The sequence below is a fragment of the Megalopta genalis genome, chromosome 2 (genome assembly GCF_051020955.1).
Source record: "Megalopta genalis isolate 19385.01 chromosome 2, iyMegGena1_principal, whole genome shotgun sequence".
In the NCBI taxonomy this organism is placed as follows: domain Eukaryota; kingdom Metazoa; phylum Arthropoda; class Insecta; order Hymenoptera; family Halictidae; genus Megalopta; species Megalopta genalis.
The window spans coordinates 32,905,318-32,917,916 of NC_135014.1; the positions used below are offsets into that span (position 1 = coordinate 32,905,318).

Consider the following 12,599-nt stretch of genomic DNA (forward strand, 5'->3'; position numbering starts at 1 on the left):
CCGTGGCCAATGAGAGACGAGATCGGCTGGCGCGAGACGGCCGAGGCAATCAGCGGGACCGAGCTTCTTCCGCTCATTGGCTCGGCCGCCTTGCGTCATCCAAGCTCGCTTCTCATTGGTCAGTGTTTTTCGTTAATAACTCGTGAACGATGCCTCGGAGAAAATTTTTGAAAAGGAAAAAGTTGCTTCGAATGACCTCAGGAATCCCTTATTTCCCAGTAGTACCATAATTATGGGACACCCTTTCAAACGAGAACGAGAAAAGAGCTGCAAGACGCTTAACACGTGCAGCACCCGGTCGCTCACGTATGGGTGACGACACTAATTTTTGACCAATTTCGAGAGATCATTTTCATCGTAATCGATTCGAGCAAACTGAATTTGACTAGGATGTTTCGGACACGAAAGTGTTCTATCGCCTTCCATTACGATCAATTTGAACTTTCCAGCTTCGGTTTAATTCAAATCAAATCGCTTCGACTTCGTGGGCATTTTAGCGATCGATTGTGGACGGCGAACTAGTTGAACTAGTCGAACCAGCTGAAAGTTTCGCAACGAACGCGATCAACGTGTTCCAGGCCCGAAAATGCATACGTACGTCGGCGCGCATCGGAAAATGGAAAATTGTTATGTCCTTTTTTTCTCCGGAATGAGCATCGAACCGGTCGCGAGGAGAACAGCAGGTTTATTCGAGGCAGGTTTACCATCCTGGCGGCCAAGTCATTTTCCATTCCGTGAATGTGTGTAAAAAATCTCGTTTAGATACATTCCCAGAATGCGGTAAAAGGAGCTAATGGTTGATTCGCGATTATCGGTCGTCTGGAAAACTAGCCGACGCTAATAACGGCGCCGGGAACGATTTTCCTCGAGCATCGGGCTGCATCGCGTACGAGAGGCCGATGCAACAAAACGTTATCAACCAGGAAATAAACATCGCCGGGGAGGCGTGCGCGGACTTGAAATTAATTAGAGTGAGATACTCGCGCCGCGTCGGGGCGAGGTCAAGGTTCGCTAAACGGCTTGGCTGGTATTCAAAATTTCCCCGACGATTTCCATCGTGTCCCCCTCGGGCTTTCTTTTCCGCGGAACGAAAAATCACGTTCCGCGCGCCGCTTGCATCACGGCAGCGCCGTGCCGGCCATCTCGAGCGCGTCGCATAAACGCCCAATTATTTGTTTCACGGGCGACACCGTCGAAGTGCGACGCACACACAAACGTGTGTTGCTCCGTTTAATTCCGGTGTTTGTAAATTCATCCGCGCGCGGTTGCATAATCGGGCATTTCTGGCATTCCTTGTGCGGTAACGCCATTGACTAACAACGCGCTCGCGCGCACGCACGCGAAAAAAAAAAAATAAGAACCGAAGCGTGACTGGAAAAAGCCTGCAACAATTTATGGGAATTTTCCTTTATGCAAACATTCGGCGGCCGGCCGATTTCTAAACTGGCCGGCCGATTTTTAATGAAACGTTCCGATTGTGTGCGCGACCGAACGCGTTGTTTACTCGCAGGTGAAAGGAAAAGCGGCAACTGGAATGCATCCGCTTTTTACACGGGAGAAGGCAACAGAACGATGAAAATTCCGACAGCCCGTTGCCAGATCCCAGCCGCGATTCGGACGAATTCGTTCGAACTTGCGCAACCGTGCCCGCTGCATTGCCGACGAAAATACAGTAATGTCTCCCTAATTCGCGCCTAATCCCAGATTGCGCACAAGAATGGACAATTTGGGAGGAGGAGATTCGATTATTCGAGCCTCGCGGCTCGTTTTTATATTTCTTGACAATTTGTAACTATGAAAACGAACCGCGTTTTTGTGGACGATCTAAGCGTCAATTAGAGAGACATTATTGTAAAATGGTCGTACCGTAAGTAGAGGAACTGCAGTAATGTCTCCCTAACTGACGCTCAAACTGTGCACAAGAATGGACAATTTGGGAAGAGGAGATTCGATTATTCGAGACTTGCAGCTCGTTCTTATAGTTGTTGACTTGATCGATAACCATAAAAAACGAGCCACAAGGCTCGAACAATCGTATCTCCTCTTCCAAAATTGTCCATTTTTTGGACAATCTGAGCGTCAATTAGAGAGACATTATTGTAAAATGGTCGTACCGTAAGTAGAGGAACTGCAGTAATGTCTCCCTAACTGACGCTCAAACTGTGCACAAAAATGGACAATTTGGGAAGAGGAGATTCGATTATTCGAGACTTGCAGCTCGTTCTTATAGTTGTTGACTTGATCGATAACTATAAAAAACGAGCCACAAGGCTCGAACAATCGTATCTCCTCTTCCAAAATTGTCCATTTTTTGGACAATCTGAGCGTCAATTAGAGAGACATTATTGTAAAATGGTCGTACCGTAAGTAGAGGAACTGCAGTAATGTCTCCCTAACTGACGCTCAAACTGTGCACAAAAATGGACAATTTGGGAAGAGGAGATTCGATTATTCGAGACTTGCAGCTCGTTCTTATAGTTGTTGACTTGATCGATAACTATAAAAAACGAGCCACAAGGCTCGAACAATCGTATCTCCTCTTCCAAAATTGTCCATTTTTTGGACAATCTGAGCGTCAATTAGAGAGACATTACTGTACGGAAACCGTTCGGAACACGTTCGCCGACGAGTCTTCCCGTCGTCGGGCAAAACGATGTGACCGTCAAACAGAGAAAAACTCTCGGCCGAGCGACACCATAAACGTTTCTTGCCGGTGTCCCCCGCCCTCCCTCCCAACCCCCCTCAAGCGTGTGACACATCCCGACGGTAAAAAAAAAAAAGAACTCATGGAGATTTCGATCCGCGCGCACGTGAGAACCAATTAGCGTCAATTTTTGAACGATCCGGTAATTACCGTAACAATTTTATTGTTAGCGGGACTGGCGCGTTCGTCCTTTTTTTCCATTTCTTTCCGTTTCAACGAGATGACTAACGCGCAATTAGGGGAACACCGATGCCAATAAAACTGAGAAGTCCGCGCGAACCGGGCAGTCACGATCGAACAACTAACGACATACTGGAAAAACGGAATGACACGACGACGACGGTGACGGAGGTGACGGCGACGGCGGGGTTCGCCGACAAGATGCGAAAAACAGAAATAGAAGAGAAAAAGGAAAAAATATCGCCGTGGCGTCGATCGTAATGGTGGAAGTACAGTTAGATTAGTATGTACTTCGTACTTCGAGTTTAGCCCCGCCCGAAGCCCCGGCAGCCTCCTTCTTGCGAAGGCCGAGCCGTTTTTCCCGCAATTTCTTCGAACTCGGCGAAGAGATTGCAGCTGATGTACTTCTATCCTGGGATTAACCTTACGTTTCGATCATTTCGCGGCTGTTTTCATTTTTTGGCGCCGCGATCTTCTCGGATCGGCGGATGAAGCATCGTTAACAGCGTGTTTCGGAGATCTCCGATTTTTTTCGTTATTCTACCCCCCTTTCGTTTCGTTCGCTCGTTATCCAAATCAACGCTGCTTCGATAAACTGATATTGTAACATTATAATATGGTATAAACTAATATTATAACATTGTAATATAATATAATTTATATTATATTATATTATATTATATTATATTATAATATTATAACATTATAATATTACAATATTATAACATTATAATATTACAATATGGCAAAAATTAATATTGTAATATTACAATATAGTATAAACTAATATTATAACATTATAATATAGTATAAACTAATATTGTAATATTACAATATAGTATAAACTAATATTAACATCATAATATAATATAAACTGATATTATAAAACTTTAATATAGTGTAAACTAATATTTTGATAATTAATTTATACTATATTATAATACCGTGATATTAGCTTATATACTATATTGTAACATTATAATAATAGTTTATATTATATTATAATATTGTGATATTAGCTTATACTACATTGTAACATTATAATAATAGTTTACATTATACTATAATATTGTAATATTAGTTTATACTATATTGTGAAATTATAATAACAGTTATAATGTTATAATATTAGTAATATATATTTTTATAATCGCAACGTTATTGTCCGACTAAAATTACATAATATTTATTACACTGATAACAGTTATATATTAGATAATATATACATAGATAACAGTTATTTAGTAATTGTAATATTATAACATTATAATATAGTATAAACTAATACTATAACATTATAACATAATATAAACTGACATTATAAAATTAGTATAAACTAATATCACAATATTACAATATAATACTTTAAACTTTAACATTCTAGTTCTGATTTCATTAACTAAATATTCGATATTTAAAAATCGATCTCTAAAACAAATTCAAAATCACGAAGCATCTGGTGTCACCAAAACGCGATCGTTTCCCCTTCACTTTCATCAATTCTTTTGTCTCTCGAGCCGACAGTGTTCCGATCTTCTGGGACCGACGGATGGAGTCCCACCAGTAAGTTCGCATTTTCGAGGACACTTCCATTCGAACAATGTATTCGTAGTCACGAATCTTATCAGGTGGTCGCTGTTTTCGAAAATGCCGCGCAATTCTTTGCGAACGGTGCGTGGTCACCCGTATGGTACGTCACTGTAAATCGCGGATAAAGGTGACCCGAATGATGCAAGAAACGCTGCTATGTGTGTACATATAATTGTTGCGCTTAAAACAATTGCCTTCTCGAAGCCGGCAGGTCGAAGACGAAAATAGTCGAATAGCCGAGAACGTTGGACGCGACCGTCCGGGACGTCCATTGGAAAAAAGGTCGAATTTCTGATTTACGAGTTCGCTGGAAAAACGGATCGGTGATTGTGCGAGAAGGAGCCGAGGACGACGCCGACAATTGCGAAATCCTGTGAGTAGTGCGAAGATTATCGGGTCGAGCCGTAAACGTCGTAATGTTATCCAACTGTTGTTATCAATGCAATAAATATTATGTAATTTTTTAGTCGGACGAGCGTTCCGTTCGAGTGCCATTGTTTGTTTAGCGCCGGTTACTATAATTTCGTGTCTCGATCAATTACGGATATCGATGCGCAAAATGCGAAGCTATTCGTGGGTATATATCATAATCGTGGACAGCGATAATGTTTCGAGTAAAAAAAAGAACAAAGCAACGGCTAATTATTTACACGCGATTGTAGAAACGTAAGAGCGTGCATAATATGCGAACTAAATAAGATTTGTTGCCGTTCCGATCATAATTTTTTCAACATCTGTTAATTAAAGATTCAAATCGGTCGAATATTTGGGGGGGGGGGGGGTAAAAACAAACTGTACCCGTTTCTTGTTTCTTGAAAGAAAGAAATTTTTGTGACGCGTTGGTTAACAATTTCAGAAGTAAAAGGCATCCTTCGACTTCTAACTTCGCACGCGAACGGGTATCAACGTGCACGTTGCGAATGTTTCAAAACGTTGAAGCAACACAAATGACCCCGAAGTGTGTTACATAAAACGGCAGTCCTAATTGTTCGTGCGGTCGATTAAGATTTCTCTCTCCTAAGTAATGTACAAGTCGATGCAACGTTGGAAGAGTTTCCCGTCAAACGTTATTGTTTTACCGAACGCCAGAATCTCTTCTAATTTTTTTTAAATAGCGTCGATGTTGCGACTGAATTTTTATAATACATTTTTATAAATCAGAACCCGGATAAAAATTTCACGTTTCAACGCGTTGAATACCGAATATCGACGATAAATGTTCCCACAATGCCGAAATCATTTAATTAAAGAGAACAGAACTAGAAAGTATTTAAAGCATTTATTATAATACTATATATATTATATTGTACTATACATATATTACTATATATTATATTATAATACTATAGTATTATTTTATATTACGTTATGATGTTATAACACTAGTTTATACTATACATATTATAATATTGTAATATTAGTTTATTATTATTATTATTATTATTATTATTTATATTATTATATTATTATTATTAGTTTATAATATATATTATTATATAGTATAATATATAGTTATACTATACATATATTATGTTATAATACTATAGTATTATTTTATATTACGTTATGATATTATAACACTAGTTTATACTATATATATTATAATATTGTAATATTAGTTTATTATTATTATTATTTATATTATTATATTATTATTATTAGTTTATAATATATATTATTATATAGTATAATATATAGTTATACTATACATATATTATGTTATAATACTATAGTATTATTTTATATTACGTTATGATATTATAACACTAGTTTATACTATATATATTATAATATTGTAATATTAGTTTATTATTATTATTATTTATATTATTATATTATTATTATTAGTTTATAATATATATTATTATATAGTATAATATATAGTTATACTATACATATATTATGTTATAATACTATAGTATTATTTTATATTACGTTATGATATTATAATACTAGTTTATACTATATTATAATATTGTAATATTAGTTTATTATTATTATTATTATTATTATTATTATTATTATTATTATTATTATTATTATTAGTTTATACTATATATTATGTTATAATAGTATAGTATTATTTTATATTACGTTATAATATTATAATACTAGTTTATACCATATTATAATATTGTGTAATATTAATTTATTCTGTATTATATAGTTTATTATATATTAGTTTATACTATATTATAACCGGACTGTGGACAAATATTTTCTTCGTAAATAATGTCAGTGAGTTGGAAATAACACGTAGACGTCCTTAAATTCTTTTAATATTCTCAATGTTTTAAACGTTCACCGGGCCATTTTTACTAAAAATGCATAAAAATCCGCAGTCTAATTATAACTATATTATAAACGATGCGTTCAAATATATATCGCAACGAAAAGAAAATAAATTCCAAAAGCTAGTGAAAAATTGGACAGAGTGCAACCACAAATAAATCCTTCGATCTTCTCTGTCGCAGCGTTTTCATCATCTCGCGGAACCAGTCGATTTTCGAGGCCGAGCTCAACGGATACGACCAGCCGCAAAAAAGTATTCGACGCGAGCCGGAGGCTTTCGCCCTTTAAGGTAAAACGCCTAAACGAACGTCCGCGATGAAAATTGTCTTTATCTGAATGGCATTCCGTTCGCCGCATTCTTGCTGGGTACCCGTGCAGAAGTCGGTTTCGCGCGTCGAACGCGTCTTTATCGGTCGCATCGAAATAAAATGCATGCGCGCGCGCGCGCGCGCACGGTGCAGGATAACGCGGATATTATTGCGCTAAGCGAAATTCACGGAGCCGGAGGCGCGCCCCGTGTTCGACGCGCGTTTAGGTCCGTGAGCCAAAAATAGATTCATTCAAACCGGTGGAAAATGTGCGAACCGATCGGCGGCCGAATGATTCGCGAATTATTGCGCCGACGATAAAACGGCGCGATTAACTTCGCCGCCATTATCCGCGCGGCGCTCGATACCACTTTCCGTGAAAGATCGCATGCACACGCGTTCTTACGGCGACGTTCACCATTGTTCGCCGGCGTTGGATGTCATTTTTATCAGGCACAAGGTCGAGATAATGCACGGACACATGAAAGTATTCGGAGCCCGACGTCCGTAATCGCGGCGCGGATGTTTCGCGAACGTTCGATCGTCCTCGCGATTTAGAGAACGAAGTTCGATGGAATTTTTTCGTTGTAAAGGGTTGCCATAATTTCGACCTAATTTGCGCCAAAATCGCGCACAAAAATCGGCAATTTCGGAAGAGGAGATACGATTATTCCGGCCTTGCGTCTCGTTTTTTATAATCGTTGACAATCGGTGACTATAAAAACGAGCCGCAAAGCTCGAATAATCTTAATAATAGTAAGATTAATAATAAAATAAGTATGCATTGTGTATATAATTCAGATCGAGCAATGTTTGTTGCAGTTGCGAACGTTCGATCGTCCTCGCGATTTAGAGAACGAAGTTCGATCGAATTTTCGTTGCGAACGGCTGCCATAATTTCGACCTAATTTGCGCTAAAGTCGCGCACAAAAATCGACAATTTCGGAGGAGGAGATACGATTATTCGAGCCTTGCATCTCGTGTTTTATAATCGTTGACAATCGGTGACTATAAAAACGAGCTGCAAAGCTCGAATAATCTTAATAATAGTAAGATTAATAATAAAATAAGTATGCATTGTGTATATAATTCAGATCGAGCAATGTTTATTGCAGTTGCGAAGCTCCGAAATCGAACTAAATTCGCGATCAAATCCTCTGACGTTGCTAAGAAAATTTCTCTGCATGCTAAGAAAATTCTCAATGTTTAAATCGAACAGAATTTTAACACTAAACCTACCAAGCAGTGATACTAACTGGCATGTGCTGCTTCACAAAAGTGAGAAGACCGAATTTATTTAGGATTTGTGAAGTTTTTATTATAAAACTTGCTCCAATAATATAACTTATTCAAGCGTTCTCCACGATAGAGTCTCGGAACTTCGCAGAATTGCAAAATAAGAAAGCGGTCACGTTGACCGCGGTAGATTTAGTGTTAAATTATATATATTTTATATATTCAAATTATATTTGAAACACGATAACTATGATTTCGCGATATCGTAGCGTAGCTGTTAGAAAACGGATCCGAGAGAAGCCCGCAGCCGTAGTACGCAGAATTCTCGTTGCTATCTTCGCCGAAGCGTCCTCCCGAGCGCAACGAAAGCGTTTTTAGTTTCTATGTCATCTCACCGCAGAAATCCTCGGCGAGGTTTAAACGGAGACTTCATAGTGGACGTGACAATGGTTCAGGATTACGGCATTACCTTCCCGGAATATTAACAACCGCGTACAATTTACGCGCGCGCGCGCGCTCCAATTACGGCGTCGCGACGTGCCAGTTTCGGCGGATTTTTTTGTCCGATCCGTTTCGCGGGTCGGCGATATTTTCTACGTAATATCGGTGAAAATAAATCGTTTCGCGCGATAAAGGAAAAAAACGGTTCCGGCACGGCGCGGTCGATAATTTTCGGCCCAGGAATCTGTCACTCCTGTTGCTGCACGCGGCACACCTTGCAAGACACCCTGTATGTATATATGCGACGGATTAGAAAGTCTTCGGGAACGATCGACTCGTAAATGCTTCAATCGTTTCACAACGAAATGCTCCAAGGCGCAAGCGTGCCGTCTACTATGCAGCCTTTACCGTGTCCAGCCTTGGAGTTACGGTCTCGTAATGTCCCGATCATCTTTCGACGAAAGCATGCTTGCTAAATCTCCCGCAGACCACAACCGATCTCAGCCTGAACAGCTGTTCGTGGACGACCCGAACCCGTGCAATATGGTTCGATGAATGAACAACACCTTTCAGCGAACGGCGATCCGATCCCGTTTAGCCTCGTTCGCTCGACAGAAACTATTTTGTCGCTCGAGGCAGCCTGTCGCCGATGTTTTTCGCGCGGCTCGCTGCGAATCGACTCGAAAGAAGTCGTCGAAATTCGATGAAATCGTCGTGTATCATAATTTTTTAACTATGGAAAATACCGAGCTATGAACCGCGACCAATCTGATATTGTTTTGTAACAATGCCGAGACTCTAGATTTATTTAAAAATTTCGTATGATTCGTATTTTTTAATATGTACAGCGAATTCTCGCCGATTATCCTTCAGTAAACAAAAAATGAACAATTTAGGAAGAAGAGGTACGTTTATTTCAGCCTCGTTTTTATAGTTGTTGTTGACAATCGATGACTATAAAAATGTGTTGCGAGCCTGAGATAATCGTATCTCCTGTTCTCATATTGTTCATTTTTGTTTAAAAGTTTAAAGAGAATTTTAGAGAATTTATTGTATCTCGATAAAGAAGCGAACCTAAACATTTCTCCTAGAAATATATATATATTTTTATAATATATCAGGAACTATATATATATAAAAGAAAGTAATCAGAAACCAGTCAAACGATTTGCATTGGTTGCTGAAGAATTGAGATAGACTCTTCGAGGATCGAACAACAACTTTCATTATTTTCTATGGATCGACTACGGCGTTCTTATATTTCGAACGGTAGAAGGATCGCTTATACTTGTGCGATAGTGAGACGAAGCCTCGTATATCACGTTTCTTAAAAGCTTGTCTCATAAGAAAGAAGAGAAAGACGTATAAACATGCCTACTTCTTGGCGAGATTTATAAAAGTGTTACTTAAACATTGGTTTCGGAATTATTTAGCAAAAATCACGGCGAAAACGTCGCTGCCAAAGTTGAAACATTTTCACAGTAATCCGCAAATCTCTTTCAACGAAAAATGGTCCCACCGATTATTGTTACGAGCATTATTTAATCTATGTACTTGCTATTTAAACAATTCACTCGAAGAATTTCAGAATTATTTAGTAAAAATCACGACGAAAACGTCGCTGCCAAAGTTGAAAGATTTTCGCAGTAATCCGCAAATCTCCTTCAACGAAAAATGGTCCCACCGATTATTGTTACGAGCATTATTTAATCTATGTACTTGCTATTTAAACAATTCACTCGAAGAATTTCAGAATTATTTAGTAAAAATCACGACGAAAACGTCGCTCCCAAAGTTGAAAGATTTTCGCAGTAATCCGCAAATCTCTCTCAACGAAAAATGGCCCCAACGATGATTGTTGCAAGGATTATTCTATCTACTTGCTATTTAAACAATTCACTCGAAGCATTTCAGAAATATTTAGCAAAAATCACAACGAAAACGTCGCTCCCAAAGTTGAAAGATTTTCGCAGTAATCCGCAAATCTCTCTCAACGAAAAATGGCCCCAACGATGATTGTTGCAAGGATTATTCTATCTACTTGCTATTTAAACAATTCACTCGAAGCATTTCAGAAATATTTAGCAAAAATCACGACGAAAACGTCGCTGCCAAAGTTGAAAGATTTCCACAGTAATCCGCAAATCTCTCTCAACGAAAAATGGCCCCAATGATGATTGTTACAAGGATTATTCTATCTACTTACTATTTAAACAATTCACTCGAAGCATTTCAGAATTATTTAGCAAAAATCACGACGAAAACGTCGCTGCCAAAGTTGAAAGATTTCCACAGTAATCCGCAAATCTCTCTCAACGAAAAATGGCCCCAATGATGATTGTTACAAGGATTATTCTATCCACTTACTATTTTAACAATTCACTCGAAGCATTTCAGAATTATTTAGCAAAAATCACAACGAAAACGTCGCTGCCAAAGTTGAAACATTTCCACAGTAATCCGAAAATCTCCCCGAAGGAAAAATGGCGCCACCGATGCACACCGAGAACGATCGACACAAGCATTATTCCATCTACTTGTTATTTAAACAATTCACTCGAAGCAAAGCACTACTTACTCGGCCGACTTAAACGTCAGGTATTTATTGATCGCAGTTGATCAATTCCTCGAGAACGCACTTACTTCCATTCGTAACGCGAACTCGCTGCCCGATCCGATGAATTTATCCTGTTTTGCCATCGATGCACGGCATAAATCTTTTCAACGCGCTCGCCTCGCCGCGTGCTTCTCTTTCTCTCGTTATTTTTCTTCCGAGCCGTGTTTCTAGGTCGGCCACGAGCGCCGACTTCGCGAATCTATGGATCACCGGCGGGGCACACAATAGGTTCAACGACTACGCTCGACAGTGTCGGGCAACGCGTGTAAAACGAGTTTTTTTACGTTGCCGCTCGTAAATCTGCTGAAACGATCCTCGGTGCGTTTTATTTTTACCGACTGCACCTACCGGCGACGATTTCGTCGAGGTCTTCGATCGTGCAACGAGGAGCGCGAGGTGAAGGCACCGATGTAAACACCGATTAGCCGGCGCTGGGTCCCGCTTTCGGTATGAAAACCGTGCGCAGAGGCAGTGACGGGGCAGAAGGTAATTTGGGACGACGTGCCGATGAGAGAGAAGAACCTGTGTCGCGGTGTTCGCGAGATATGTTACGAAGATAACAGGTCGACCAGCGTTTTCCTGGTCCTCGCCGTCGTCTCGCACCGTTCCGTTCATCGGATTACCAAAGAAACCGGGAACCAGGAATTACCATTATCCGAATTTTTATAAGGAGGATTTGTAACCGAGACTTCTTTATTATTCACGATTTACGGATTACCATCTCATCGAATTCTCAGATGACTTTTATCGACGATGATACAACTAACAGTAATTACAGGCCAACAACAATTAAATGACTGTTGAAAGTGTAAATTGTTCGTGTTTTACGAGTCACAAGATTCGATTTCATATGCATAAAACGCACTAAGTCGTACAAAATTGGAATACCGTTGGTCAGAAAAGCTATCTTCGATTTAGATTTAAAATGGCCCTGAGTGCAAAGGGTTAATCCTCTCCATGTAAGTATCAGTTAGATGGGACCCCAATCTAACCAGTCGAAGGCCAACGGTAATGATCATCGTCTTCCAATCATCTCTCAACAAAACGGTAATCTTATCCGAAAATGAAAACCAACGATTAGTTTGTGTAATAACACCGTTCGCGTTTTCTTGTAAGAAAATATAGTACCGTGCAGACGTCGACGCGAACGAACCTATTATACAATTTCAGTCACCCTGTCTTAAAGTAGACACTTCCAGCTTCCATTTAAGCTAAGTTGCATAGAAATAGC

General features: G+C 39.4%; 2 protein-coding genes across 3 annotated transcripts in view; one reads left to right on the forward strand and one right to left on the reverse strand.

The window, feature by feature from the left end:
• LOC117225542 (UNC93-like protein) overlaps window positions 1-12,599 on the reverse strand; it is an 84,281-nt gene that overhangs the window by 64,335 nt on the left and 7,347 nt on the right. The gene's annotated exons all lie outside the window — the stretch shown is intronic.
• Window positions 4,686-12,599, forward strand: part of rig (gem nuclear organelle associated protein rigor mortis) — a 32,051-nt gene continuing 24,137 nt past the window's right edge. Inside the window, exons 1-2 of the mRNA XM_033479185.2 lie at window positions 4,686-4,847; window positions 6,949-7,055. The gene's annotated coding sequence lies outside the window, so the exon portion shown is untranslated. The remainder of the gene's footprint in view (window positions 4,848-6,948; window positions 7,056-12,599) is intronic.